At 48.3% G+C, this 26,098-nt stretch overlaps 1 long non-coding RNA gene across 2 annotated transcripts in view; it reads right to left on the bottom strand.

Annotated features, from left to right (window-relative positions):
* LOC128112597 (uncharacterized) overlaps positions 1–26,098 on the bottom strand; it is a 58,441-nt gene that overhangs the window by 28,682 nt on the left and 3,661 nt on the right. The window contains exon 1 of one of the 2 annotated variants that reach the window (XR_008219041.1): positions 22,040–23,856. The exons of the other annotated variant lie outside the window; for it this stretch is intronic. This is a non-coding gene — a long non-coding RNA (uncharacterized LOC128112597). Of the gene's footprint in view, positions 1–22,039; positions 23,857–26,098 lie in introns of those variants that run through there. 2 annotated transcript variants of the gene reach the window in all.

The following is a 26,098-nucleotide window of genomic DNA, read 5'->3' on the forward strand; positions in this document are numbered from 1 at the left end:
CCATCCTGATGATAACAAAGGACAAATGCTCGTACCTAACTTCCATCACTCAGCCACAGGAGTATGCAAGCAGAAGGGAAAACCAGATCGGAAAAGAACACACTGGCTGTGGACAATCCTAAACCTACAGAGGTGTAGAGCAGTCAGCAGAGGGGCTGGTACTCTCCAGCCAGGGGCAGCGTGAGGTCTCAGTAAGGAAGCATACTTGTGAGAGGCACTAGTCCATGAACGTTCCCCTCCACCACTGGAGGAGACTACACTATAGGCCAAACATCATGAGCTGCTGAGGTTTTCATGAGCCCCATGGTCCCCCTGCTTGAAGGTGCTTGAGCTCCTTGATCCCTGGCCTCTGTTGTCACATCTCCCTTCTGTCACCCCTGCCTCCCCCTCACAATGACCCTTGTGATTATACCTGGCCACTCCAAGGGAAGCTCTGGCCTCAAGACTCTCTCACCTTCTAACAGGGCACATTCACACACTTCCTGGGCAAGGATGTGGACACTGTTCGGGACATTATTCTGTCTACAGAATAGTGTGACCCTGACGAAGCCATCCGCTTCTCTGATCCTGCCTCATCTTATACATAATGAAGAACTAGTCATTTATTTCTAAACGTCTATGATTCTGTAACGAGGCACGATGGCATACTTTGGTGAGATGTGAAGACAAGCCAAGTGCTGTTTCTCTGGCTATGGGTCCCTGAGGAAGCCACACAGCAAGGAGATGAGATGGGGATTCGTGGTTTAGAGTGTTAAATTCTGTTTTGAAGACTCTTGGAATAATATAAAAGACATTCTCAGAAGTCCTCCTCTTCTTTTTATCTCTGTACAGCTGCCTGGAAAAGCAAAGGTGTCTGCTGTTCTGTATGGATTTAGATGTGCAGACTCTTTCCTCAGAACACTTCATTTTCCCATGGATGCTTTACTTAATTAACATAACACATGACTGTTTCCTGAGTCTGCTGGCTTCCCATTTCCACCTTCCCCAGTGTGCTCAGGGGAACGTCTCTCTCTCCCTCGGGTATTCTGGTAGAGCTCAGGCCTTTCCCTCAGCTGTCCACTTCAAATCGCAGCCTCACATCTGGCCCTTCTTCTGCATCTGGCTAAACTCACCTGGAGGCCAATAGGAAGGACTCTACACAGTGTACCCAATCCCTCCTTTCTCCCACAAAGATGGAAAGGGGGGGATTTGAAAATGTGGCTTATTTTTTTTGGCGCTTCATGGGCTACCTGACAACTGTGCTGTCCTCTAGAAATTAGGTGGGAGGGGCATCCAAATGTTGCAGACCCAAAAGGGGCAGGTTTACCCAAATGCCTGCAGTCCCCTACCCTACCTCTCCATCACCAATGAACCCAGAAGAGCCACCCCGCTCTGCCTCTTCCAGTTGTGCCCTGGAAGGATGTGTCCATCCTCCAGTAGCTCCTCCACCCCACATCCCAGCTCAGCCAACCACTCAATAGCTACATGAACTGTCACCATCCCAACCAAGGAAAGGGCAGACTGCCCCCCCCCCCCCGACCCAGAAGCAGTTCCTCTGTTTCCCTGCAGCGCTCGGAAGCTCTTGGTCCTCTGCCCAGGGTGAGTTCTGGAGGTGCCAACACCAAGCCAAGGAGGGGCAGGTAGTGGCTCTGCCTTTGGTCCCAAAATTTACTCAACAACCTATTGAGGGGGACGCTATTGGGCAGGCAACTAGGGGGCAGGCACCACTAAAGGCACCGGGAATATAATGATGTCAACTCCACCATTGGAACTTTCCTACAAGTAATTTATATGCTAACAGGGAAGAAATGGGGCTGAGCAAAGTAGGCCGGATAAAGTACACCAGTGAAGAGGGAGAGGCGTTTCAGAGGAAACCGTTGAGTGAAGACTGAGGAAACTAAGAATCAAGAGGAGACCAGGGGTATGGCTGGGGCAGAAAGAACAAGGGGGGTATCAGGAGGTGGGTTAAAAGGGATAAGTGGGTGGAGCCAACAGTGAAAGACTTTATAGGCTACTATAGTAGTCTGGTTTTGTTACTATAATGAAGTAACCCAAGGCAGACTACTTTATGAAGAAAAGGTAGCTACTGGGCTCATAAGCTCAAGATACAAGTTCCAGGGGCCTCACTTCGTGATGGTCTTGGTGCCAGCAGAATTTCAAGATGGCCCGAGGCATCAAATGGCAAGAGACTCTGTGTGTGTGTGTGTGTGTGTGTGTGGTGTGTGTGTGTGTCCTTTTTCACATAAAGCCACCAGGATCCAATCATGGTCATTACATCCTGAGAACCATATCTAGTACAATTCCCTTTCTGTAGATCCACTTCCAAACATCAAATTAAGTCTCCCGCATCCTCACATCTCACAGTGGGACTTTTGGGGCTCCTACGGCTGTATCCATGTAAGATCTCTGAAATCCCTCCTGAATCCAAGAGAGAGAGACTGGAAGGAACTGGGCAGAAGAGTGGCATGATGTGGCAGGAACCTCTCTCTAGCTGCTCAGTGGCCAATGGACAACAGGAAGTAAGAGCAGAAGTATCTGGATCAGTCAGGAGGCCTGAGTGACAGGAGCAAAGCGGTGACAGAGGCTGGGACCAGCAGGGCAAATGGTGAGAAGTGGTTAAGTTGCTGGTCTGCTCTGAAGAAGAGTCAGTGTTTCCTGTCATATTTCATAAGGACTTGAGAGATGCTGGAGATCATGATGTAGGGCCTGAGCAGCATGGAAGACAAAGCTGTCACTAAGTGAGATGGAGGAGGGGAAGATTGGAAGCGGGTGATGGAGCTGTGTTAGTATGGATGTGCTCAGTTTCCTGTCTACTAGGCATCAGGGAGGCAGTAGGCATGTTTCTCTTCAGGGAAGAAGTCCAGGCAGGATGCATAAATTGAGTGTCATCGGCACCTAAATGATCTAAAGCCGTGAGGTGGAAAAATAGAAAACCCAGAAACAGACCCGTGCAAACACAACCAACTGATCTTTGACAAAGGAGCAAAGGCAATTAAGTAGAGAAAGAGTGGTCTTTCCAGCAACTGCACTGGAACAATCAGATGTTGATAGGGAAACAATGAAACTGACATGCTGCCTTAGGCTCTTCCTAAAAAGTGGCTCACCGTGGGTCATGGGCAGAGATGTAAACCACAAAACCAAGATGCTCGTGGAAGACACAGGGGGCAACCTGGGGTTTAGTGGCAAGTTTTTAGATGTAACCCAGAAGCAGAGCTATGTTTTTTGTTTGTTTGGTTTGTTTTATTTTTTTTTAAGGACAGAAGGAAGTAGTTGACCTTATTTAAAAAAAAAAAAGCCACAGGACTAGACAAGGGCACATGGAGGAAGCAGAGCAGCCCAAGGAGAGATGTTCTTAGGCTTCTCCACAAACAGCCCTCAGAACTCCCGTCTTAGGATTGGTTAGGGTTGGCGCGATGGCTAACCTTGTCAACGTGACTGAGAGAAGTGTCTAGGGGTTTAATAAGGCACACTTCAAGTTAGTTGCTTTTCTTCATACTGACAAAATGCCTGAGAGAACTTAAGAGAGGAGAAGTTTGGGGCTGGAGAGATGGCTCTGTGACATCAAGAATGCTTGCTGCTCTTGCAGAAGACCCAGGTTCAATTCCCAGCACCTACATGGCAACTCACAATCACGTGTAACTCCAGTTCCAGGGGAATCCACTGCCTTCCCCTGACCACATACATGGTGTACATACACGGTGCACACATATAGACACATGCAGGAAAATACATATACAATAAAATAAATAACCCTAAAAAAAAAGAGAGCCGAGAGGTTTGTTTATGGTCTAGTCTATGACGGTGGGAAGAATGGTGGTTGGAGGAGCTTGGTCTATGGCAGAGGGAACCTGAAGCACTTTTTTCACAATCTAATGGACCAGGAGGCAAGAGGATAGGGCCTGAAGTAAGACCAGGCTGTCATTCTCAACCTTGCCTCCATGATCCCTCCCACCAGCTGGTCCCCAAAACCTCCCCACAAAGAGCTTGGCACCAGATGTTTAAACACCAGAGCATGTAGGGATAGTTCACATTCAAACTGCAATAGAGAGGAGAATGGCCATGAGTGTGGGTAACACAACCCCCACGCTGAGGGTCTGTGCATAATAAACAGGACAAGGGAGAAATCTCACCAGTGTAGGGGAGTAATCTGCTCCTCCCCACCTTTCCCACATAATGACAGAAACCTTCAAAACAGGGAGCCAAGATAAATCTCTCCTTACATTATAATGCTCAGGTGTCATGTCATAGAGAAAAAAAATGAGTAACACAGTTGGAGATCCAAACACGGAAGTCAGCATGGAATATATTTAAAGAACTGGCCTGTCTGCACGAGCTGACCAAAGGGTTATATGGGCAAAGGAGCAGATAATGATGGTAGCAGATCTAAGAGTGCATATGCCACTCCTTAAAAAAAGGAAAGCTAAGAGCAATAGGGCCAAACGTTGTGAAAACCTTAATTCAGTGCAGGGCAAAATAATGCAAGAAACTAGTGTCCCAGCATTAAAACGGACTTGAAAGTCTAAAAGGGGCGTGTCCCAGGCAGAGGAGGAGAAGGAGGCTGAAGAACCAAGGCCTCCCCACCCGCTGGGGGCAAGTCTCCACCTGGCCTTGGCTGTGTTAATGGGCAGTCACCAGCACAGCTACAGAGAGGTAAGATACAAGCCAGGTTTCTAGAAGGGAGCCAACTCAGAGCGGGACAGGCTACTGAAAAGCCAAGGGGGTCTGAGGATTAACTATTGGATTGTCCATGAGGACCTCAGCAGCTAAGCTCTGGGCTGTTCTGGGGCAAGGCTCTGCCTAGGTGCATTGCTGAAGGAATTAGTCGGGCAGCAACTGGGAGAGGCCACAGGCAGTTCCAGTCACAGAACTGTGTTGAAGGAGAGCCAGAGATAATGGGCAATGTGTGACGGGGAAATTAGTCAAAGGGAAGGGTTTGTAAATGGAAGACATTGCAGCAAGCTGTGTCTATTGTGAACGGTCTAGAAGAAAGGGGCAGCTCAACCACACAGAAGAGGAGGGAGGAAGCATTCAGGAGCAGAGAGCTGGGAGAGGAGGGAGGAAATGTCACACTCCACCACCTAACACTGCGGGAAAACAAGCGAGATGAAAGCCATCTGGGAAATTCGAGTGTTGAGACCACTTCCTCATACTTCGCAAGAGCAGCCCATGCTCCGAGGAGTACCCAGGGGCAAAGTTAAACCAACGACACAGAACTTCAGAGGAAAATAAAAGGCTAAGCAAAAATGAACGCTGGGACCTTCAAGTCAGCCAATGACTGAATAGGTCTTCCCTGCAGGGAGCACTGGTCTGAGCACGGAGTCACATCTTTCAGCACACTCAAATTGCCAGTCCTTTACTTTTGAGACTAAAACTTCAACTTATGCAAAAATAGTTAACTTAGCTATGTTTTGCACCACTCCAGGTACAGGGCAGCTGTGCCTGAAAAGCATATCCTGTCTCCTCAGAGATAGCATGTTCACCCAGGCCTGAGGTAGCCACAGGATGTGGATGCAAAAATGCCAGAAGACTCATCTTGAAGTGATGGACATTTCTGAAACCAGGCCATGTGATATACCTACAACTCTAAGGATACATTTAAATCCACTGAGTTGTATACGTCATACAGGTAAATACTGTGATGTATATAAAATGTTTTATCTCAATAAACTTATAAAAGGAGAACATTGACCATAGAAAATATGGGTCCCCTGAGAAGGGGCCACTCACCCCTATCTCCAGGATGTCATGCTCATTGCTTAGAAACCACAGTTTGTCTTCCATGCTGCTTGATTGGAAAACTCCAAAGGCACCTGCAGAAATCAGGACTCTATCCTGTGGCAACCAAGAGTTCCTTGGCTATAACAAAGGCTAGTTTGGTTAGCTAGTTAATCTACAATGACTTGATCAGCGGCTTACATTAAATACATGTATCAGCCAGTGAAGAACTCAGCGGCGGGCATTTCACAGTCACAGCAGTCCTCAGAGAAGGACAGATGGAATTCACAGGAAGAACCAGTGCTTGCCCATTGGAGTTATCCTTGCTGATATAACAAAATACATAAAGCTGGGTGCTAGATAAAAGAAACGAGGGTTATTTAGCTCAGTTTTAGAGATCAAGGGCATGGTGTCAGCCTGTGGTGTCTCTGGTGATGTCCTCGTGGTAGATGATCATGGAAGATGTATGTGGAAGAGGAAGAAATCACACAGTGACACAGGAAGCCAGAGAGAAAAGGGACAGGCCAGCCATCATATCCATCCATAACCTCCTTAAGAGGATAAGCCAGAGCCCCTATGGATACACCTTGCTAAAGCCAGGCCCTAGCGACCTACTCAACTCCCACTAGGCCCCACCTCTTAAAGGTCTCATTACCATATTGGGGGTGGATTTTTTGACATATGAGCCCTATGGACACACTCTTGCCAACCCCAAACCATAGCGCCCATCCAGCCAAAATTTCCTTGTTCACTTTTACTTATCTAAACTCCCATTTTCTCGAATAAGTCTAGCTCTGTGCCTGTTGGGCTCTTGCTCCTGACTGTCTCAGGGTCTCTGCATCTCAGGTGGATCTGTCCCTTAGCTTACAGGGCCATGCACGCGACAACACAGTTCAGCATGGTCCTCTGTGAAAACTGCCCGGAGTTGGCGTAGGTTCCCTCTGAAAGCCACCGAGTCCTCTGAACTACCTAGGAAAGAACTAAGGAAGCCTTGGCTGGACCTTTTACTAGCTGCCTCCACCTCTGTGATTCCCACACTGTGGCTCTCTCTAACAGCAGCAAGCCTCCTGGGTGGCTGAAGGATGTGGACAGTAGCTGCAAACTATATAGGTTCCCACGTGGGGTTTGTGGCCGTGTTCAAGGCTGCCTTTCTGCCGCCCTCCCTGGCTGCTCCCTCCTGCTCACACAGCCATTCCACCCTCCTCTGCCCGTCCTTCCTTCATTGGCACCTCACCCCTCCTCCTCAACACAAACCTTTCCTGTCTGATCTGAGCAGCTGGATACAGAGACTCAAATCACTCCTTCTCTGGGCACCTTGGGGAACCATGCTGGGTGTCTTCCTCTGCTGTGAGATTAAATGGCTAATGCAGAGTGAGGTGTTCATTAGCACATTTGTAGCTAACTCTTCCTGTGGTCAATGAGCCATGCCATCCGCTGCAATGCCTTGGGAGCCTGCAGGTCTGGGCACTTTCCAGCTGCCTTCAATCTTGTCGCTTGTGACTCAGGGATGCCGTTTTATGGCCAGGAACCTCACTCTCTTCTCTGCCGCACCACCCAAGTTCAAGATCACTGGGCTATTGACTCTGAGTAACAAACTCCTTTTCTACTACTTATTTGTATCGAGCTCCAATCTCTCTGATAGCAGAGCGGCCTGAACTCCTGTTAACGTTTCCTTGTCCTGTTCGTTCTTGCCCTCGTTGGTTCTCTGTCACATCCACCCCACCACCCATCCTAGAGGCCACAAGTGCATCTCCATTTGTCCGCACAAAACCCTTGGCCTCTGTGGGGACTCATTTCCATCGCCAGTCCTAATTCTTTGCCCTTTTAGACCCAGCTATTATTCCTTCTAATTTGCATTGAATGGCCCCTTAGCAACCATCACACACTGCTTTGGATACCAACTCGCTCCTAATCCTGCTAGATTCACCAGAATTGCAGCTCTTCCGGAGTACAATTTAACATGTGATAAACAGAGACATGAACAGCTTTCACCGCATCCAGACACTCACATACCCTCTGCCGAATCTACCGCACAGAACCAAGCTGCTCGGAAGGCACCTCTGAGGTGGAGCATGCTGTTCCTTGGCCATTAAAGGAAGAAAAACCAATCTCAACAGTTTACTACCCTTGAAACACTATTAGACCCGAGACAGAGCTACTTCTGGTAGCATGGACTTGGAGTGGGAGACGTGCAGAAAAATAAGCAGTATGAGCATGAAAATGTCCAGTGTGACTGATAACCAGGAAAATGGAGATCAAAGCCACAGCAAGACTCTTCCTCTCTCCAGTAAAGTGGTTATTATATAAATACATAAAATAACAAGTGCTGGAGAGAACTGGGAGAAAGGGGGAGCTTTGCATGCCAATGGCAATGTGAATTAGTATAGCCATTGTGAACAACAGTATGAAGATTCTTCCAAAATTATAAAAAGAACTGACAGCTGGTGGAGGGACGCACACTTAATCTTAGCACTCAGGAGGCAGAGGCAGGAGGAGCTATGTGAGTTTGTGGCCACCCTGGTCTATATAGCAAGTTTCAGGCTAGCCAGGGATACATAGTGAGACTCTGTCAAAAAACGAAAACAAAACAAACAAACAAACAAAAAACCTCCCACAGAACTACCACGTGATCTAGGAACCCCACCCCTGGGTATATATGACAAGTAAATGAAATTACATCGGCACCCTGTTCCTTACTGCTCTGTTCACCACAGTGGACACAAATGGGTTTGGGGCTGGAGCTCAGTTGGTAGAGCGCTTGCCTAGCATACATAAAGCCCTTGATTTGACCCCAGCTCTGCATAAAAGTGGGGAGGTGGCAGATGCCTACAATCCAGCTCCCAGCAGGTGGAAGCAGGAGGATCAGAAGTTCAAGGTTATCCTTGGCTACGTAGTTTGAAGCCAATGATGCAGAGAGAGAAAAATAGAGCCAGAGACTGAGAGATAGAGACACAGAGAGAAACAGAGACAGAGAGGAAGACAAGATAAAGAAGAAGAAAAAGGAAAAGAAGGAAGGGAGGGAGGGAAATCATTTAAATTTCCATCAACTGATAAATGAATAGTGAAATGTCACACACGTACACAACAGAGTCCTATTCAGTCAGAATCCACAGAATAGAATCCTGACATTTGAGACAACCTTCGATGGAACTAGAGAGCATTTAAGCCAGACAGTGAAAGACAAATACCACATGGTCTCAATCATTTGTACATTGTAAAAACATTGATCTCCCAGGAGTTGGGAGGAGAATGAGAGTCACTGGAGGCTGGGAGGACAGCAGGGAGGGAGATATAGGGTGAGGGCGACCGGTGAGTCCTATCGGGCAGCTGCGCAGAGCTGGAGGTTCAGATGAGTCTGAACAACAGGGTGACTGTAGGTAATAAAGCACCGCATATCCCAAAGAGATGTGCTTGAAGAGACCGACTGCAGAGCCTGGTTTAAACAGTATAGATGGGCTGACGCGACTGTCACACAGAACACCGTTAAACCTGGACGTTTATGTATTAATGCTTCAGCTTAAAGTGATTTGCATTTAAATTTTGAAAAGAATAAAGGAAAGACTTTAAACAATGTATGATATTTAAGGAAGTAAATCATTTATAATATCCTTTTAAAAAGCTGTGTGGTGGCGGCGCACACCTTTAATGCCAACATTTGGGAGGCGGAGGTAAATGGATCTCTGAGTTTAAGGCCAGCCTGGTCTACAGAGTGTGTTCCAGGACAGCAAGGGCTATGCAGAGAAACCCTGTCTCAAAAAACCAAATAATAATAGTAATAATAATAATAATAAAAAAATTTTAAAATAATCACATTGAACTAGAGTCCACTTTTCCCAGAACATATATAAACACTACTATGCTCGGAGACTAGTTCCCTGGGAGAAGAAACTGAAGGTCTAATTTGTAGTGTTTCTTATAGTCATGAGATAAATGCTCCCACCATGATGGTTTCGATCCATGGACTGTAAGAAGAGCTCCCACCGCTAACAAAGGCTCTGCAGACCTGAGGAAGCCGACCTAAAGCAGACACCAAACACGCAACCTAACAGGAAGCCCAACCTAACAGGAAGCCCGCCCGGGGAAACAACGGAATAAAGCAAGGACAGAGGTTAAAAATGGAGCCAGGAGGGCTAGGGGGGAGCAGCTCAGTTGGCAGAATGTTTGTCTCTCAAACTTGGGGATCGAGTTCAACCCCCAGAATCCACGGGAAAAGGCTAGATATGGTGGTGTGCACTTGTAATCCCAGTGCTGAGGAGGCAGATCCCTGAGGCTTGCTGGCCAGCCTGCCTCGGCCATTTGGTGAGCTCCAGGACACTGAGAAATCTTGTCTCAAAAATAAAAAGTGGGACCAGCAAGATGGCCCATCGGGTAAAAGTGCTTGCGGCATAAGCCTGGGGGTCTGAGTTTGTTCTCCAGAACCCACAAAAGGTGGAAGGAGAGAACTGACCCCACAGTGTTGTCCTTAAACATCACACACACACACACACACACACACACACACACACACACACACACACACACACACTAATAAATCAAAAATATTTCAAGGCCCTATGGATGACAACCCAAGGGGGAGACTTTTTTTTAAAGTGGACAATGGCTGAGGGATGATACCTGGGGTTGTTCTCTGGCCACACACACACACACACACACACACACACACACACACACACACACACACGTATGCACATGCATATACAGAGGCAATGAACTCAGGCATTTGTAAATATAAACATGCATTGCCAGGCATGGTGGCACACTCCTGTCATCCCTGCACACAAGATGCTGAGGCAGGGGGACAGAGTCTTAAACCTTGTCTCAAAACAACAGTAAAATGAACACCATAGAGCCCGAGACACATTTGAATACTCACATTTGTCTTTAAGGCTCCCCTAGGCCTGCAAGGAAACACTTACCTGGTCCACCGTGTTCTGAAGACTAAAGTCACATGCCGAGAAGTGCCACTTTCCTCTTCTGCAAGTAGGTCATGTTCCTCCACCTCCCCCGGAGCCTGGGAAGCAGCAACTGCGCCCTTCAGTACTGCTCTCATCAGCATCAGCCTGGGGCTCTGACCTTGGGTCTGAGATTATGAGAAGGCCAGCCACAAGGCTAGGGATGCAGGAGTGTGGGGCACAGTGTCCCACCCCTGCTTTGCCCTGCTGGGTGGAGCTGAGGTGTATGACATGCCACAGCCTTGGAGGAGTTGTCCATGCCTACACCAAGGACCAGACCTGGCAAGTTTGAAATTGCCCTCCCTCCTGAAGCACAGCTGTCGGCTGTAAGACCTTCTTGTTCTCAAACAAGTAATACTGTGTGGGAAACTTGTACTTTTTATACATGCCTTTAATCCCAGCACTCAGGGGGCAGAGGCAGGTGGATCTCTCTGAATTTGAGGCCAGTCTGGTCTACAAAGAGAGTTTAAGGACAGTCAGGACTACACACAGAGAAACCCTGTCTCAAAAAACAAAACCAACCAAACAAACAAAACTTGCTTTCATAACTGGGCATGATGACTTATGCCTATAATCCCAACAGTTGGGAAGTTGAGGCAGAAAGATTTCTACAAGTTAAATGATAGCCAAATTGCAAAGTGAGTACCAGGCAGCCAGTACTACACAGTGAGGCTTTCTCAAAACATACACACACAGACACACACACACACACACACACAACACACACATGCATGCATGCACGCACGCATGCACGCACACACAGTGATTCCACACTGGAATCAGGCTGTGCCCTGCTCTAAGCTACTCCACATTGTACAAAACACAGGTTTTCTCAGGCTGTGTTGCTCTGGAAGGCTTCATTTTGCAAGCAGCTTTCAACTCCATTTTGAGTCTGGAAGATGACTCCACACCTGGGTGGACATGTGAAGGATACTGTCAGGCACCACAGACTGATAAACGACTTATTCCTGGGAACACCCCACAAATTTACTGGGGTGAGTTAAGACTATAGGAGCATACAGTGTGTTAAGATCATATCAGAAAAACCAGGCCTCAGAACCTACCAGACACAGCGGATCCCATAAAGAGGTGAACACCTAGCATTATGACGGTGACAATCCCCACTGGCCTGTCATCTGACCACCCAGTGTCAAGGACCAACAGGCAGAGAACCTCCATCTGTCCCAGGGGCTTCAGCCCAGTTTGGTCCCCACTGTTGCTGTGACCAACTGACATCTGCCTGTCCTCTTGTTCACCCATCTAACCTTGAGGTCATCTACCCATTCGCCCGTCTCAACTCAAAAGTCCTGCACTTTCGCTTCCACAGCTGAGCTTCACCCCGCAGCTTTCCTCTCAGACCTGCGGCCCACAGTGGCCTGACTCACAATACCAGCCTCTCCAGCTGCTGGCTGCTTTACCTCTCACAGAGACATCATGCCTTTCATGCCTGCCTTCCTGCCTCTTGGATCTCTGAACCCTCCTGAGCTCTGCTGTGGCCTCTTGGGCTTTTACAGCTCTGTAATCTACATGTATGCATATGGAGACATGTCAAGTGTGTGACATGTGACCTGAGAGTTACTATGTCCACCTCAGTCAGAGCTACCACGGAAATCTGGAAGATGGGTGCCACTGTGGAAACACGCATACATGTTCACACGTGTTACCAATAAACACATGCACAGCAATAAGGTTGTAGTGTGATACACACATGGGAAAGTTCAGAAATCATATGAAAAATGATTCAGGACATCCAGAGCCCCATCCCTTTACAGAACATGGTCTGTCTGCAGCGGTCGGTCCCCTTGTGCCTCTTCCCGGTCACTCCTCCACAGCCACTGACACTTTTGACTAACAGGCTCACTGGTTAATGGTTAGGGAGTGTGGAGGGGAAAGGCCATTAATACGAGACCAGAAAATGGAGCAGGTCCCTGTTACAGAATTTTCAGAAGCTTGGTCCAGAAATCTCCGACTGCTAGCTGGGACCACTGTCCCCTGACTCCACAGAGCCTCAGCCCCACACCCTGAGACACACTGACTAAGGTTGAACTTTGATCAACCAGGACTACTTGTTTTTGACATGGCTTTTATTTGCATGGCATGGACTGCATATCTGGAAATGCACAGTGGCTCACACTGACTTCCTAGAACTGAACAGTAGCCAGTCTGTGCTGTCACCCTTCACATGGCACAAATGACGTATCAGGAAACTGAACAGAAACGGAGATGCCCTCGCACTCACCTCCCCGTAGCCCGTTAACCTAAGTCACAGAGGAGACTACCGCCCAGGCTGCTGTCATCTGATGGTTTGGTCAATGAACTGTCCTTACTCTATTCCAAAGGGTCACTTCATTCCCTGCCACCAACCCTGTCCCCGCTACTGTTAACCCACTACATCAAGCAGTGCTTGGAGTTTCTGTTACTCATGCTTGTGAGATTCAGCTACACACCTACAAATAGATCCTGACCATTTTGTATCACTGCTGTACGCAGAGTGAGTGTTTTGCTGTTTGAATATATCCTAGTGTATCCAAAAGTCTGCTCTGCTCTTCAGCTACTGTGAATAAAGCTTTTATTATCATTCTAGCACACATATTTTGGATGTGTGTGTATATATATATATATACACACCCACATACACACACATATATATATCTTTGGGGTATGTATACAAATATCCATATCATATTGCATTACTCTATTAGACGTGGCTATAACATTTTTTCAGAGTAATTGTACCCAAACTGTAACATTTTATTCATAAAGTCTATTTTAAAATGTAATGAACCACGTTGATGAAGTTGTGGCAGATTTGGTGCTCTAGTGTGCAACTCATAATAGTTCTCTGCAATCTAATATCACTGAACACTGCAATGAGAAGATCTGCTGATCCAAAATGAAGATTTTAGGTTATTAGTCCAAAACGGGGAGTAGTAAATATTTATTCATTCACTAAGCACACAAGAATAAACCATTCAGGCTGCGTGTGACCATGACAGGGCTTGCTCTGTGTTCCTGGACTTCTGTCACCATGAGGAACAGGCGTGGATGCTCTCCTCCAATCTAGCAGTAGCCAACACATGTAGATTAGAGAAAGCATGTAGAGCCTGGCTTAGAGAAGGGCCAAAAAGGAAATCGGAAATGTCTATCTGTAGATGACATGGGCTCACAGCTGCAAACACCTGGAGCATCAATGTGACCAACTCCACAAAACAACTGTCGAGCAAAGGAAGATAACATCAATCTTTTGAAGTAATAGCCTTCCTATGTCAAAAGATTCCAGGCAGGAGCAAATCCTACCCACAGACAGCAGTAAGAAACAAAGTGAAATGTGTAGGACCAGGTGGTGAGAAATGTCTAAACCTAAATAAGAAACTCATCAACGGTCCCAATAGCAAGAAAGGAGCCTGGGACAAAGGGGGCTGAGTGTCTGCTCTTAGGTGGGAAATTCCACACTCCAAAGACATCAGTTCTCATCTAACTAGTGTACAAGTATAATGAACTACCAACTGTGGTGGTCTGAAGGAGAAGGCCCCCACAGGCTCATATATTTGAATGCATAGTCCCCAGTTAGTAGAACTGTTCCATAGTGATTAGGAGATGTGGCTCTTTGGAGGAGGTGTGGCACTGGGGTGGCTTTGAGGTTTCAAAAGCCCACCCAGGCCCAATGTCTCTCTCTGCCCGCTGCCTGAATATCAGGATGCAGCTCTCAGCTACCTCTCCAATACCATGCTTGCCTGCAGCCATGCTCCCTACCATGATGATAATGGACTAACCCTCTGAGACTGTAAGAAAGCCCTCAGTTAAAAGTTCTCTTCTGTAAGTTGCTTTGGTCATGATGTCTCTTCACAACAATAGAACAGTAACTGGACACCAACCAAAGCACCAATGAGCACCTTCAAGCTACGTAAGTTGATCAGTCAACAAAGGCCATATATTTTATGAATATATTTATAGGAAATGTCCAAAAAAAAGGACGTTCATAGCCACAGAAATGACAATGACGGCTTAAGCAGGGACAGGGGTAGAAGGCAGGATAGTGATTGATGATAATGAATGGCTTCCTTTAGGAGGGGCAAATTACTCTAAGATTAGACAGTAGTGGTAGCTTCAGTACCCTGTGACTATACTAAGAACTATCGAGTTGAATATTTTAAGTGGCTGAAGTATATGGTATGTAAGTTATAATCCCAATAAAGCCACTTGAAATTTCATGCAGAAAAATAGCCATACATAATATGGAAAGCAAAAAAAAATTCAAGTCAGGGCTAACAATGATATACTAAAACATGCACTAAAGCCCACATTTAAAATAGTAAGGTGCTCAGGCTAGGGGGATAGCTCAGCCTTAAGAGCATTGGCTGTTCTTGCAGAGGATCTGGGTTCGGTTCTCAGCACCCACGTAGTGGCTCACAACCATCTCTAACTCCAGTTCCAGGGGATCCAATGCTCTTTTGACCTCCAAAGGCATCAGGCACACATGTGATGCACAGACATACATGCAGGCAAAACACTCACATGTATAAGATAAAATATTTTTTTAAGAGTGATCCCCCTATGCCTGGCAGAAGAGAGAAATAAACGGCTCATCCCCTACTCACTGAGCCTGGGAGAACTGTGAACCCAGTACTGGAGTGGGCTCCAGGGATAGGAGAACTGTCCATGCCCTGTAGGAGTTTCTGGGTGACTGTCCTCAGGGCTGCCACTAACCCATACTGCCCATAAATATGAATTATAAAGAGGACTCTCTCTTGCATAGACCCAGACCTGTATTGACGGATACAACTTGGGTGGAGAATGTTGGCTGCACATTAGCCCCACTTGGCTCCGTGCTTTTGTGCAAGGCAGAAACTACACAGCTGTGTGCAGCTGCCCTCATGGTTTCTTGCATGGCCTGGGTTTGCAGCCTTCCCTCTCTTCGTTGGCAAGCAAGGCCTGAAACCAGAGTAGGGACTCAGAACAGCAGCCTGCGTGCCTAGAGTGTGTCTGAAAACCCCACCATGTACACGGCTCACAAGTCAGAGCTTCTGCCTCAAGCCTTCACCAACAGGCTGGACCCAAGAACTGGAGGCTCAACCCAGCCTCTGTCTATGTCCCAGGCACATGAGTGTCCCAGGCACGTGAGTCCAGGGCTTCCTGGCCAAGCAGGGTAGAAAAGCTATGGGGACATAGGAAGTGAAGGAAGCCCCTTGTCCAGCACCTGGCCAGAAACTACACCACAGCTGATAAAGCCCAGGCTGCTTCCAGAGACAGCGTCCCCTTTCCCGAGACTATTTTAAGTAGAGATGTTCAAAGCAACAAATGAACCACACTAGCTTAAGGCCAGGATGTTTGTGACCTTGAGTTATGACACTGCTCTCTTCTCATCTCTAAACCCAAGTGATGCAAAGAACCACTTTACAAAAGGAAAGTCTTAAAAAGTCAATATGCTAGCTCACATACACTTGCTTATTTTTTAACACTATACTTCAATTTCAAGCTTTGCTTAATCTTTCAATCTTTTTACAAATTATATTCTTTGAGGAATACAGTTTAGAAAGCCACATAATTGCTCCTGAATAAGCTCACAGCCATTTTCCTGGATGTTCCTGTCCGTCTCTTAACTCTTTCTTCCTCTCCCTCAAATCCTCTCTCTCCCTCTCCCCTCCCTCTTTCTTCTCTTCTCTACTCTGTGTATTAAACCTGAAATACATCTTTTCTCTACTCAATAGACTTATTCACTTTGATCACCCTAGCCCATCCTGAAGCTCTTTTCCGGTGTAGTCAGGTATGCAGCTTTACCTGATGGACGCCTGTGGGTGGTGGGATCCTCTGGCTGTGGCTGCAGTAGAGCTCGGACTGTGTCCCTGCCACTGCTGACAAGCCTAGCATCCTCGGAGGGTCGTGCCTGTCCGAGCGGCTTCCCCAGCCCTGCCCTGCCCTTTGTAGCCTTGTCTCTCGTTTGCCCTCCCCAGAGTACACCTCCCCTGAGCTCATCACCCCTCACTCCCCAGCCCAAGCCCAGACAGATGGTTCACACTTACTGGCACAGACGTGCAGCAGTGTCTCAAGGCAGGACACAATCTTGGTGCCCTCACTTACCTTGTGTCCTCACCAAACGCAGCCGTGGTGCCAAGAGGAAGATGTGCTAATCAGTCAGCAGTAATTCCCGAGAAGGTGCTATACCTCCTGATGCCCCCGCCACCCTCCCCGGTATAGAAACAGCCTGGGCCACCTTGGCCTCATTTTCCTAATTAGGGCAGAGTCTCCAAGTTCTCAACTCTGGGGTAATGGAGGTGCTGTGGCCTCACAGCAGTGGACAGGCTTTTGGGATGTCCCCTTCCTGGCCAGCACACCCATTCTTCCTTCCTGGATTGTTTCCTTCCTAATGCCAGCACTTGGGTGTTGGAGCAATTGCTAAGCCTCAGGTCCGCAATGGGAACCCAGACAGCACAGCCTGCAGACATGGTGCTGTGTAAGGTCAGGACCCTCTGCAGCGTTCCCCTTCCGTCCGGCAGAGAAAGGGTGGTGGAGGTAAAGGCAGGGATCCTGAGGTGTGGAGGGACACGAGACTATTCCTATGAGAATAATATTCCTATGAGAATAATAGGAAAAGCCAACAAAAGAGAAAAGCTTTTCAAAATGGCGTCTGGGGGCTTGGGAAGCAGAACCTGGGTAGATTCTAGCCTGGAAGGCAGGCTGCAGCCACCTTCTACCTGTTGGCAGCCACTGGGAAACTGCAGTGTGCCCAGAGGCTCCTGACACAAATGAAGACGCTCTGACTCTTTCCTCACCTGTGGTTCCACCCTGTTTCCACAGCCACCACCGCAGGAAGGGCCTGGTCCTTCTCAACACCACACTGCCCTCAGCCCCCACTTCCCTTCCTCGGAGCTCTCACACTGAGGCCTTCTGCCCCTGCTGCAATCCCCAAGATCCAAAGGGAGGTTTTGACCCGGACGGTTTCTATACCCCAGGGGTGGGGTCCAGGTGTGCTGAGAGTTTGTGTTGTCAAATGCACATTTCCAGGGTTTCCTTTCCCATGAAGCCTGACGGTCCCCACGAATCACTGATTTTTAGGCATGACTGTAACTAGATAGAAGAAAATACTGGGGGTGGTGAGAAAGAAAAAGGTTATTTTCTAAAACAAATTGGAATATTCATGGGTTAATCCAGACACGTTTCCACAGCTCTCGTTATAGAACTGTATGAGGTGGCGGGGGGAGGCAGCTGGATATGTTCACACATACTTACGGAAGTGAGAGGGGACTGAACTCAAGTTGCCAGGCTTGGCAGTAAGCATTTTACCACTGAGCCATCTGACCAGCCTGAGAAGGAGCCCAGATCTAACTCTCCTGCTCTTGTTTAGAGACAAGGTCTCCTAGAGCCCGGGTGAGCTAGGAGTAAAACAGGGGTGGGTTTAATTCCTCCTGCTCCCACCTTCATAAGGGCAGAGGTCTCAGGCCTGGGTGCCACCTTGCTTTAGGTGGTGCAGGGGATTAAAGGCAGGGCAGGGCCTCTGGTACACTAAGCAGGCACCTATCAACTCAGCTACATCCCCAGCACTGTTTTAAGATAGCTTTTCCTGTAGCTAAGACTGAGCTGGCCCCTTCCTCCACCACATTCCAAATGCCAGGATTCAAGGTGTGAGCCTCCGTGCCCAGCTCATCCCCCACCTCTAAATGCCCTTGAGTGCAGATCTCAAGGAAGAGCCAGTGGTTGAGGGGCCATAGAACTGCAAAACTCGGGGGTGGGGGGAGGGATATACAAAGAATGCATCCAGGAAGCTCTCCAGCTGCCCCATTCTGGAGGAATCGCGAGGCTCCTTCCTTCCGGAGTCCTGGCAAAAGAAGCGCTTCCTGACGATCTAGACTGGATCCTAGCAGACAGGTGCACACAGCCTTGGAGGAGCACACCTGGGAATAGTCCTCTTGTTCTCTCTTTACCAGCGTGTTGGAGGAGGAGCATGACAGACCTCCTCCCTGTCTCCCATTCTGCCCACCCAACTGTGTAGCACTGGGCTTTGTGTGGGGTGACCGCTGTGGTCTCCCAGCTTCATGTGGGCCTGACCAGTCTAGTTCAGTTGAGGCCCCTGGGGTCTACACTCAAGGCTGGATATTGGACTGTGCCTCTCATAGTGGAAACCAGAAACATCCCAACTAAAATGCCACATATGCTCCTAATTGTTAAGCAACCACTGGACAGAAACAGGCTGGGGAGATGGTTGTCTACAAAGTTCTTGCTATGCGAGCATGGGAACCCGAGTCTGAATCTCCAGCACCCACAGAAAAAGCTGGGTGCCGTGGCATGCACCTGTCATCCCAGTGTGGAAGGTGGAGACAGGAGGGAGCACAGGGTTTGCTGGCCAGCCAGTCTAGCTAAATCAGTGAGATCCAAGTTCAGAGAGAGACCCTGTCCCAAAAAATAAGATGACCAGTTGAGAAAGACACCTGATACCTCTGTATGCATACATACACACATGTACACACACACATAAACACATGTATGCACACATACACACACACATGAACATGTCTACACACAGGAACACATGTGCATGCACACCTGGACACACGTGTATACACATTCACACATACACACACCATCATCTCAGGCTATAAGCCCTGGAAACCCTGTCTTTGAGAGGGGTTTTTCTCAATCTTGACCCAATAAGTTACACAGGCTGTGGAGCCTTGGTTGACCCTTCGGGTCACTCAGGCATTGTTTTCAACTCACACACTGCTTGCTCCTCAGAGGATTTGAATCAGCGTAAAAGAATTAGCTTATATTTGGGGGAAATTAAAATAATAATTAATTATTGTGGTGGTTTGGATGAGAATGGCCCCCATGTTCATATGCTTGAATACTAAGTCCCCAGTTAGTTGAACTGTTTGAGAAGGATTAGGAGGTGTGGCCTTGTTGGAGGGAGTGTGTCACTGGGGGGTGGGCTTTGAGGTTTCAAAAGCCCAAGCCAGGCCCAGTCTCTCTCTCTCTCTCTCTCTCTCTCTCTCTCTCTCTCTCTCTCTCTCTCTCTCTCTGACTGTAGTTAGGAGGTAAAGCTCTCAGCTACTGCTCCAGTGCCATGCCTGTCTGCTTCCTTCCATGATGATCATGGACTCATACTCTGAAACTGTAAGCAAGCCCCCAATTAAATGGTTTCTTTTATAAGAGTTGCCTTGGTCATGGTGTCTCTTCACAGCAATAGAACAGTGACTAAGACAATTATCCAGGGGAAAGACTGATATATCATAAAGCATCAATGAGGTTTAGTTGTTACATTCACACAGTTGGCTGCCAGCTAAAGGAAAAATTATGATCTTACTGTCTGAAAAAGAAAGGAAGCTTTTCCCCGGCAGCCAGTTTGTAAAGTTTAGGCCCCTGAATGCTGACACTAGCAGAACCACACTTCAGCTTATCTGTATTTCAAGCTACACCAAAAATGTCAACATTAATCCAAGCACTGGCAGTGTTCGAATGTCACCGATCCTGGCAGAGAAACAGTCACATCAGCACTCACAGGAGCGCACGGCCATGAGACTTTCAAAGGAAACACAGGCTGCCAGCAGCAGCAGAGGGGTACACTGGGGTCTTGGCCTGTGCAGTCCCTCTGCAGACAGGGCAAAGAGGCAGGGATGCAGGGGGATGGAGGGGAGGGGGCAGTGTGGGGGGTGCTCTCGGCAGGACAGCTAAACTCCTAGTCCATTTGGAAGACAGAAAGTAGACGTCATAATACATGCTGCCAGGGGTCACCATGCTTCCAGAACCATGGAGAAGCGGAGTAGTTGTGGCTACCTTACGAGAAGCAGGGCAAGCGGCACACAGCTTCTAACAAGAGGACCTTGCATAACTAAGGCTAATCTTACCACAAGGTAAGTTTGATGCTATTTTTACCCCTAGTTACATCGATGAGGAAAGTACTGATTGGCTATTAGCCTGAGCTCTCATAGCTAGGGGATTGGTCCAAAAGTCACCTGCTCAGCCCTGTGGCCACACCCATCCTATCTACCCTTCTAGGGGGTAGTTCCCTGGGAGCTGGGCTAACAGCTCCACTCCTGGGCTTGCGCTAAGCCTTCCCACATAACCACATGATCCTTCTACAGTGCTCCAGAAGTGCTAAATAATGAGCTGCCCCAGGAAGCTACAGCCCATGGGCACCACAAGCTGATGAGAAACCTGAAGCCGTTGGGCCTTCTGCAGAGGGTTCTGAGAGCTCTGCAGCCTTGGGTCCTGCACACAGTCTGACCCACACAGGGAACCTCACTTGTTCTCACTCTCCATATAGACCATGTACAGTAGAACCTCTGCTAGAAACTTAAACTGTGGTGGTTTGAATAAGAATGGCCCCCATAGGCTATATATTGGAGTTGGTCACCAGAGAGTGGCACTACTTATGAGGATTAGGAAGCATGGCCTTCCTGGAGGATATATGTCACTGGGGGTGGGCTTTAAGGTTTCAGAAGCCTAAGCCAGGCCCAGTGGATCCCTCCCTTCCTGCTGCCTGCGGATCCAGATGTAGAACTCTCAGCTACCTCTCCAGCACCACGTCTGCCTGTATGCCACCGTGCTTCCTGCCACGATAATAGTGGACTAAACCTCTGAAACTGTAAGCCAGCCCCAATTAAATATTTTCCTTTTTAAGAATTGCCAGGGTCATGGTGTCTCTTCACAGCAGTAGAACACTGACTAAGACATAAAGCAAGAGAAGTCATCATCGTTGAAGACCATCACAAAGCAAACATGATATCGGAGCCCCAGCAGGTTCAGACTTCCGATGTTGAAATCATTGATTGTTACCTGCCAAGGAGAGAGAAACCACAGAGGAGCAGGGTACAGAAGGAATGACTACAGGCAGGCTCAGCCGAAGGCAAAAGATTTCCATGGACTATGTCTGCCAAGCTACACAATTTCTGAAGGACAAATGCGCATTACCAAGTGAGTCGTGACAGGATTCACCACGCCCTAGAGGTGTCAGACAACTTGCGGAGGTCTCAGGAAAATGCATTTCAAAGCATCCTTTCACTCGGGGGCAGTTGTGGGAGGCCAGTGAGATGATGGGTCTGGGGAGTGTTACTCCAGTTTTCCAGTCAGTGGAGCCATTTGTTTTAGTCTGAAAAAGAATGACTCTATTGAATCCATTTTCATATTCTAATGTTATAAGCTCCCGTAGCTATTAAACGAGCAACTGGGAGGGGGGGTGACAAGACAGCTCAGTGAGCAAAGGAACTTGCCACCAAGTCTGAAGACCTGAGTTTCACCTTTAGAATCCATATGGTGGAAGGAGAGAACCACCTCCATCAAGCTGTCCATCATCCTCCACATGTGCATCATGACATTTCACTCTGTGGCACACCTGTGCGTAACACACACACACACACACACACACACACACACACGGGGTGGGGGGGCGGCGGTTATCACACCTAGGACTAAGTCCAAGCCAGAGTGAATTGAAAATGTGTTGTTCAAAGTCTCCAGTCTCACAGATTTTTCTCTCAGGCTCCTCTGGCTCCAAGAGAATAGTCTCCATCTTCCAGGAGAGGCATGGAGTGGTCACATGACTTGTTCAGTAAAAGGGCATCCTCCCCAGAGAGTGAAAACTAGGGACAGATAATGAGAGGAGATATGACCAGATAGTTTTTTGTTGTTGTTGTTTCTGAGACAGGGTTTCTCTGTGTAGCCTTGGCCATCCTGAAAGACCTGTAGACCAGGCTGGCCTTGAATTCAGAGATCCACCTGCCTCTGCCTCCCAGGTGACAGGATTAAAGGTACATGCCACCACACCCAGCTTTCTTTTTAAGTAATTAAAAAAATAATATTTACAGTACTTTAAATTAATTTGTTAACTGTAGTAACAATATTGGCAGTAACATTCTCAGTAGGAAAGAACTCTCAATTTCATAATGGACATCTATGAAAAGATGCCTTTTGATTGACCGGTAACACCTTAACAAGTATTTTTAGGGCCTGGAGAGTTGTCTCAGAGATTAAGAGCACATACTGCTCTTCCACAGGACCTGAGTCCAGTTCCTAACACCCAGATTGGCACGTTAAGCAGCTCACAACCACCTATAATTCCAGCTCCAGAGGATCTGATGCCCTCTTCTGGCCTCTATGGGCATCTTGCTCAAGGGCACATACCCACACACAACACACAATTCTTTAAAGCAGTCTACTCTAATCTGTGACAATTTCCTAAATGTATACAATACATCTTGATCATATTCACCCATTATCCTCTTGCCTCCCCCCACGCCTGCTGAATCCCATTCTGCCCAGTAAGTCCCTGTTTGCTCCTTTTCCTGTTTCCTGTTCCTGTTTCTGACAAAACACCCTGACAGAAGCGACTTCAGGGAGAAAGGGCTTATTCCAGCTCACGGTTCAGGAGCATGAAGTCCAAAGCAGCAAGCACCCCAGGCAGCTGGTCCAGTCACACCCACCATGAGGAAGCAGAGAGTACACACTGCGGCTCAGCTTCCTCTCTACGTTTTACCATCCAGGCAGGGACGGGCCCGCCCACCACAGAGGGGGGTCCTGGGAAGGTGAGATGGCTCAGCAGATAAAGCAACTTGCCACCATGTCTGACAGCCTAAGTCACCCTGGTGGAAAGAGAACTGGGGCGCCTGAAGGCTCGTCTCCCATGGTTCCCTCGATTGTCAGGTTGGTAATTAGCACTAACCACCACAGCCCAGCTACCGCCTTCATGTCTCTTATATTGTTGTTGATGCAGGGAGAAGAGTGAAAACCGGTGAGTCTAATTAGGGTTGCTTGCACGAGCATAGTGGAGTTATTTACGGGGACACAGACAATTTACACCACTGACTAAGAACTCCTCCCCTCCCCCAGCGGGGGCCATTAACTTCCAATGGCTCTGGAGGAAGAGCTAACTGTTCCTTTGATCCCACAGCCCAGGCACTCAGGCGCTTACACTCGGTGAAACAAAACAGTAAGGGACAGTCACCATTTACTGAGCACCCACTACACACCCTCTCCTTCAATCCTACAATAATCCTCTGAAATGGAGACCGGAAGCCTCATTTTACAACTGTGGAAACTGAGGCAACACGCAACAATACACATTCAAGGTCACGTGGCCAGGAAGAAGCCCATCCAGTTCTCTTAAAGCTCAAGGCCAAATCCACCATACCAAAGAGACATCGTCTTTTCCTCAGGCTCACGCATAAAACCCTGGTGACCACTTTGAACACGCTCCTCAAGGAGGCCTACATCTGACTTTCACAGTCCCATTATTGGCAAAATCCACAGAGCTCTGTCCCCATCACCCCCAACCCCCCTTCCCCCCACACCCCTCCACACCTGGTTGCCGAGGGCTGAGCAGACAATGCAGGTGTGGCAATGAGTAGGGCCAGGCTGACACAGAACCTGTCCTACAGGGAACAGGACTAAGGTGGCCAGACCCTGTGGCCAGAGCTGTGAGCATGCCATATGCTTCGGGCCTGGTGGGCACAGAAACCAGGAGTAGCTGGGGCAGACTCAGAGGATGCACCTGTGCCCAAGCAGGATGACCATCAAAGAAGATGGTCCTGAGGTCTCAGTGGGACTTCTCCTGCCCCGACCTGCCACCTGGTGCCTGCCAGCTGAGGCCTCTGCCACCTCTCTTCCCCATGTGGAGAGGGCCACCCTTCCTCTGTGATGAACAGACTTATAACAGGGCTAGTGATGCCAAGGGCCCATAAACCTCACAGTTGGAGGTCCTGGTATTTGGAGGGGATGGACATCTATGTGTCTGCATAGTTCAGAAATGACTTGCCACTTGTGACAATTCTGAGTTGGCTCGGGCGGGGTCTTACATTCTATGAGGGAGCAGCTGGGACTGGCACACCCAGGACTGTTTCGCACCATGACAGATGCCTTGGCAATAGCGGCTGGAGGAGCCAGGGAAGGTTGGGCCTCTGTCATCATGTTCCATCACCCAGCAACAAGGACTAAGCTGCTCTACTCAGCAGCTGGATGCCAAGAAGGGGGCACAAAAACAGCAAGGCCTTGCTGGGCCTTTCAAAACATTCTGTTGCCCAATGTGGGGCACAGTGGGCTGCAGAGTGAGTTCCAGGACAGCCAGGGCTATGAAGAGAGACCCTGTCTCAAAATACAAAACAAAAACAAACAATAGCAAAAGCAGATCATTAGAACCAGCTCTGACTTACAGAAATGAACGATAGATTCCACTTCTTGATAGGAAAAGTGACACGTGCCTACAGGGGTTATTGGCAACTGTTTTTGCAGACAATCTGCCACACACACACACAAAAAAAAAAAATACAAGCAGACCGTTGCACAGACCTTTCTGCCTTTATTTCTCCTTATCCATGCCTGGAATGTAGGTGTGATGACTTTAGCAGCCATCTTGTGTCCGTGAGGCAACCTGGGAGATGCTGCCCACTGAGGACAGGAGAGAAGGAGGAAGGTTTTCCCAACAGAGGATCTGTCACACTAGGTCAGACTCCTTCCAGAGCTACCTGACACACAAAGGTTATTTGGTTTCTCCATCATACAAAATGCAGTGTGCTCCAATGCAAGTGTGGACACCCACCAGAAGGAATTACAAGGACGCCCACACTGCAGCATTTCCTAGTTTAAACATCTGTACCTGGACACTGGGCTGTTCAGGTGCTACAGTGCTTAACTAGCTCCAACGAAGCCCAGGCATGACCCCTAGCACCACATACAACTGGGTGTGGTGCACATCTGCAATCCAGCCCTCGGGAGGTAGAGGCAGGAGGATATAGAATGTGAGGCCTAGCCTGAGCTACAAGAGACCCTGTCTCAAAAACAAGCCGAGCTGGAGAGACAGCTCAACAGTTACGAGTGACCATGTGCGAACATGAGGGTCTGAGTTTGGATCCCCAGCATCCCCAAAAATACCTGAGTGCTGCGGCATGCACTAAAAAATGCCGAGTGTGCCGGGCGGTGGTGGCACACGCCTTTAATCCCAGCACTCGGGAGGCAGAGCCAGGCGGATCTCTGTGAGTTCGAGGCCAGCCTGGGCTACCAAGTGAGTCCCAGGAAAGGCGCAAAGCTACACAGAGAAACCCTGTCTCGAAAAACCAAAAAAAAAAAAAAAAAAAAAAAAAAAAATGCCGAGTGTGTGGCATGGGACAGGGACAGGGTCCTGGACTTACTAGCCAGGTAGCCAAGATAAAACAGTAATCGAGAGACTCAAAAACTAAAAAGTGAAAGGGCTTGGGAGATGGCTTAGTGTTTAAGGGCCCCAGCTGCTCTCCAGGGAACCTAGCTTTGACTCTTCAGCGCTGCATAGCAGTTCACAACCATCTGTAACTCCAGGTCCAGGGGATCCGATGTTCTCTTTTGGACTCCTTGGGCACCAGGCATGCATGTAGTGCACAAACATGTAGGCAAACACCCCTACACATTAAAAAAAAAATCTTTACAATAAAATAGGATGCACCAGTGACTGAGGAAGCCATCCAGACCTCAGCCTCCGACCTCCAGATGTGCAGACG

Source organism: Peromyscus californicus, unplaced genomic scaffold, assembly GCF_007827085.1.
Source record: "Peromyscus californicus insignis strain IS unplaced genomic scaffold, ASM782708v3 Scaffold_17__1_contigs__length_78620276, whole genome shotgun sequence".
Classification (NCBI taxonomy): domain Eukaryota; kingdom Metazoa; phylum Chordata; class Mammalia; order Rodentia; family Cricetidae; genus Peromyscus; species Peromyscus californicus.